Source organism: Mustela lutreola, chromosome 4, assembly GCF_030435805.1.
Source record: "Mustela lutreola isolate mMusLut2 chromosome 4, mMusLut2.pri, whole genome shotgun sequence".
NCBI lineage: Eukaryota > Metazoa > Chordata > Mammalia > Carnivora > Mustelidae > Mustela > Mustela lutreola.
Genome location: NC_081293.1, coordinates 105,387,467 through 105,393,466, shown reverse-complemented (window position 1 = coordinate 105,393,466; position 6,000 = coordinate 105,387,467).

Genomic DNA, 6,000 nt, shown 5'->3' with positions numbered 1-6,000 from the left:
TGGTTTGTGGAACTCTCTCAAGACCAGGTCTCTGTGCTCCTGGAGTCCTTGGCTAAGTCCATGCCAGGGGCTCTTGGGATGCTGTGTGTCAAGTGTCCACCTCCTCCATCAGATTGTGAGCTTCTGGAGGGCAGACATGCTGCCGCCATCATCCCAAACCTCCAACAGCAAACAAAGTCAGGCACTCACAGTTCTAAGAATGCCATGTGATATGTGGAATGGGCCTTCAGTTCTGCTTCCTGGGCCCCTTGAGGTCTTATCTTGCCCTAGATGGTGACCTGAATCCTCACCCCATGACTCCTCTTTCTGAAGCCCCTTCTCATCTTTCCTCTTGCTTCAGGGCCATTGTCATTCTCCCTGGAGACAGGCACAAGGCAATGGGACCCAGGGCCCAGGCTCCTAGGGTCCCTGAGTCTTTCCAGGAGGGTCCTGTCTTACATCCTAACATTTGGGTCCTTGTAAAGGGGTCCTGTCTGGGGGACAGACTGAACGGTCCTGAGCAGAAGCTGCTGAGGAGCAAGAGGGGCTGAGAAGCAGGGAAGGCAGCCTGCCAGGATCCTCTGGAACAGTGCATCTCAGTCAAACCTTGAGAGACAAAGGCAGAGAAGAGAAGCAGAGTCATGCCAAGTATCCAGTCAAAACCAGAGAAGACAGAAAGAGTGGAAGACAAAAAGGAAGTGACGGATGGACAGATGGAAGGAAGGAAGGAGCAAATAAATGGAAAGAGTAAGAATGTAATGGACACTAATCCAATTGTATCAATACTTTAAGTGTCATTTGTCTAAATGCAACAATTAAAGGGGCACCTGGGGTGGTGCTGTCAGCTAAGCATCTGACTCTTGATTTTGGCTCTTGTCACGACCTCAGGGTCCTGGGATCAAGCCCTGCCGTGGGCTCTGTGTTCAGCAGGGAGTCTGCTTGAGAGTCTCCCCACTCTGCCCCTCTCCCCATGTGCGAGTTCTCTGGCTCTCTCCCAAAATAAATAAATAAAATCTTTTTTAAAAAAATAAACACAGGCACCAATTAAAGCACAGAGATTATCAGAGCGGACCCACACACAAGCCCCAACTATACACTGTCCGCAAGAATTCCCATTCAGACATAAAGACATGTACGCTGAAGAGACACCGTGTTAGCACTGATCCAAAGAAAGCAGGAGTAACTATATTAAGCTTTCAGACAGAACTGACTTCAGAACAAGGACAGTTATCAGGGACAAAGGGGGGCCTTACCTAATGATAAAGGGGTCTATTCTTCAAGAAGATATAGCAAGCCTGTATATGTGTGGTCTTAACAGAGCACCACAGTATCAGCCGAACTGATAGATATGCAAGGGAGAAGAGACGAAGCCATGCTTGCAGTCAGAGGCTCTCAGAACCAGACAGATTCAGCAAGCAGAAAATCAACAAGGACACAAGGAGCCTGCAACACACGGAGCCCAGCCGCTCAAAAAGCCCAGCTTTTTTTTTTTTTTTAAGAATTTTACAAGTTTAATGTGAAAATTAAAAAAAGAAAAAAATGCAAATAGAAAGAAGTTCATATTCTTTAATGTTGTACAAAAAAGTATGAGTAGAACCAAAATTAAACATTATCACATTTGTTTACACCACCATCTAGTTCTTCATATTAACTTTACTATTCAAACAACAGATAGTAGGCAGCAATTTAGGGATTGGGAAAGAGAGAAAACCCAAAACAAACTTTTCTACCATATTTATTCTACACTGTGTATAGTTATTGGAGTGAAGAAAGGCAGCAAAAAAATTCAAGGCAAAAGGACAGCATGCAGACAGGTACAAAAGGCTCGAGTGTGGAAGTGGTGTTTGAGGAAAGCCTGGGTCCAGAGTTTGGCTAGAGTGTCCTGGGATGGGTTTCTGGGCCTGCGGCCTCCAGGTAGCCCCGCCGTGGAGTGGGGGATAAGCAGGAGGGGGAACCATGTTTAGCTCCAGAAGCATCCTCTCAGCACCAAAGCTGAACAGGGCCCAGAGTGGAGTGGAAAATGAGCCCTGTTGTGATTCCGGAACTGCCAGGCTGCTGGGGAGGAAGGGCAGAGGTGGGTGTGTGCACCAGTTTCAGGTAGTGAAACTATGGCCAGGGAAGCAAAGTGACTTTTTCAAGGTCACAGAGAGTCACCCTTGAGCACACTTCCTAAAGCCCATTATGCATAATACAAAATGAAGAATGGAACAGAGTGTCTTGGGAAAAGCCATACACCTCTGCCCCCTCTCAGAGAGTTATGCTGTATGGTAGCATTTGAAAGGTTCCAAGAAGCACATCTAGGTGGCATAGTCAGTGAAGGATCTGCCTTCAGCTCAGGTCATCATCCCAGGATCCTGGGATCAAGTCCTGCATCAGGCTCCCTGCTCATATGGAGTCTGCTTCTCCTTTTCACTCTGCCTGCCGCTCTCCGTGCTTGTGCTTTCTCTCTTTCTCTCTCTCAAATTAATAAATAAAATTTTAAAAACAAAGGCTCCAAGAAGAATGGAATACAGTTCTTTAATCCAGATTCCCACAAATGGATTTAATGCCCCCAAATCCCCACCACCCCTTTTTTATTGTCAACATACAACTTGCTATAGGAGGATGTGGTGAACAACTCGTAGTCTGTCCCTGCTCCAGGAACAGCCCTCCAGCCATGCCCCAGTACTGAGGTCTGGACCACTGCTCAACAACACTATTCCTGTGGTGCCAGGCCCTGCTTCTCCTACTCTTCCTGTCACCCTGCTTGGTGGTCTTTAGCATCTGGGGTCATGGGTGAAGACCTAGGTGTGGTTCCATCACTTGGTCAATGTCCTCATCCAGAAGTGAAGCCAGGGTAGGAACAAACACAGGCCCAGGCCCCAGAGGGTGTCCCCCACAAGTCCTCTGTGAAACTGAGGGCGCTTGTATGAGTTGTCTCCTGCCTTCTGGAAGTTGGTCTTTCTGTGAGAGTGGAATTGCTTCAGGGAAATGTCTCCTGCTGCCAGCAGGGGTGTAGCTAGAGCATTTCAGAGGTGAGATTGGGGGTGTCTCATTCTCTTTATGGCAGGAAAAAAAGAGGCATGACACTCGCCTTCTCAGCCTATGGTTCTACTCGACATTGAGACATAGGACCTGATGTTGGGCCTGGATGATTCCAAACACGTTGAGGTCCTGTGTGCCTGTGTTGACATTTGAAAAGGAGCAACATACCATTTCAATATTTATTTCCTGGTTCAGGCCTTGGTGAAAAACACCACTAGACCAACCATAAAACACTTGAGGGAAACAAAAGTAAGAGAGAAATGTGCTGAGCTGGTCCCAGATACCAGACACGGTGCTGTTGCGATCTTTGCAAGCTCTGTCACACCTACCTTACAGCTCAGACAGGATGCGTCATTTCCCCAAGACACGCAACATTTGCAGACCCCAGATACCCAGGATAACACAGTTTGCAAGAGCGAAATAGAAGCAATACACCAGTGTGGAGGTAACACAACTTCTTAATAATATATATACTCTGTTATGTTGCATGTAAGAGAAAAGGGAAGATACCAGTTACGCCGATAAATTATTCTTTGTTTTCCAAGCATTTTCCTATGATGGCTGCCGTTAGGTATCATTCACATTTCTGTTTTTCAGTACCCAGACCTTTCACTTCAGACTCAGTCATATTTTGTATACATCGCCACACACAGAGTTTCTTTTTTTGTGGTGAGAACGTTTAGACCTACCCTCTTGGAAACTCTCGGCTATGTAGTACAGTGTTAACTGTGGTCGCTGGGCTGCATATGACCCCCATATGACTTATTTACTTTATAACTGGAAGTTTGTACCTTTGGACCCCCTCACCCATTTTTCCTATGCCAGGCCCCCACCTCTGCCAACCAGCAATTATGAGGAAGAGCCCTCGAAACGGTTTCACTTGGGTGATGTAAATCTTGCTTACAACACTTTATGTTTGGAGCTCGGGGTGGGAGGCAGGCAGACAGAACAGTTTTGGGGAAAAAACACAATAAAGAAACTCAAAAATTCTCATCCATGGGGCATGCCTGAATTTAAATGATGGGATGAAGACATGTGTTGAGAAAGACTAATGATTCAGAAAGAGAATCAGAAGTAGTAGAAAGCTGAGTGGGAAAAAATTTACCAAGGGAAAAAAAAAAAAAAAAGGTGTTGCCTTCCACTCTGCCCTGCTATCCGAGGGGGAGGAAACCACCATGCCGGAGCCCACAGGCTCCTCCAGTGCCGCCTGTGGGGCTCAATGCCAGGTCTTCCTTACGAAGAAGGACATCCACCATCCCGCTGGGTGGCTAAATGCAGCCCTCCCCCAGCAGGCCCACAGACACAATCACTGAATACTCACTGAATGAATATTCGGTGGGTCGGGCACAGAGCAAGGAATACGGAAGGGGCAACGTGCATAGCAAGCCTGGGATGGAGGTGCCACCACCTCCTGTCTTAGAGCTCACGTGCAAAGGAGTCCTGGACCTCGCTCACCTGAGGTACCCCAGCGGGTGAGAGCCACAACTGTCACCACACCATGGTCAGTGGGGCTGGGCCTCGTGTACAGAATCACCTGAAGCAAACAGAAGGAGCATAGTTCCTCACCCTTAGGATGACCTGGTCCCCGGCAGGCACTCTGGGAGCACGCATACCCCCATATAGGCGGGGTTGAGAATGTGAACATAGAGCAGCTGAAAAGACATCTCCCTCAGAAGCAAAAAGCAGAGCTGATTTCTTGACTGTTTGCGTGGAGGACCAGAGCTTCCCGGCAGAGATGCCGCCGCGTACATCATGGCCTACCTGTGTTGGACCAAAACAGAGGCTCAACGTAGAACATTGCTGTTCCATACAGTAGTAGCTTAGTGGCCCACATGGCTACTTACACTTAAATTCACTGAAATGTAAAGAACTAGAAAATTCAGTGGCGTCAGCCCCATTCCATGTGTTCAGGAGGCCACGCAATGCCCACAGCTACCATACTGGACCGCGCAGATACCGGCAGCTCTCCACATCGCGGAAAGCTCTGGGGCATAGCTCTGAGAAGACTCCCAGCATCCAGCCTGGTGCCCAGAAAAGGTGGTACCTGCCAAGCATTGATTCCCTCCCCAAGTAAACCACGCACTCCCAGCTGGCTCCGCATGAAGCCTGCCCTGGGGTACTGGATCCCTAACGCTCCCTTCAATATTCAAATTATGCAGAAACTTTCATTTCCCTTTTGACGACCAGGGCTTTCACTCTGCCAGGCAGGGACACAACATTTGCCTGAGGACATGTGCTTTGTATAAAGCAGGCTCACTGGGGCCTTCAAGGTGTTGGCTAAGTGGGGACTGCTTTTCCCCCACCAGTGCCTTGGAAATCTGGGACCTGCCTGACTTCCTCCCTGTTCCCGGTGCTGTGTTGGAGCCCTGGCTGGCTGCTTCTGTGACCTCCAGTCCCCTTCCCGAAGCCACAAGCTGCAAAACAGAAACTGAGGAGCCATGGCGGGAGGGTGGGATTTCCAGCAAAATAGGGAAGGGCTCGTTATAGGCCGCTGGTACGTTCTTGCAGGATCATTCTCCTCTCAGGAGAAAAAGAGGAAAAGAAGGCAAATCACTTTCCACTTGCTTCTGCTTCTCCTAAATAAACTGCTTGCCTAATTTCCTTTGCACTTAGAGAAATGTTCCTTGTGAAAGTGGCTGTTTCCACACATTCACACAGCAGGGCTCTGGGAGGCACTTGCATTTCGGGACCCTCCCCTTGCCTGGTTACATCCTCGCTCCTTGCATCTGGGCTTGAAGACAGGTGCTCACTCAGATCAGCAGCTCCTTCCTTCAGTAGAGTGTGCGGGTCCCTGCTGGACCTCAGGGCCAGGACACAGCTCTGGAAGGTTCTCGTCGATATCAGGCTGCAAAATACAGGGCTGTGTACACCAGACTGTCACACACTCAAGGCCACAAGAAGGAAGTCAAGACCATTCCTAATCCCAGTCTCTGAGTACTGGGCTGGAGTTGGACCTGCTGGTTAATAACTCAATCTGACCGGCCTCCTCTTCAAATC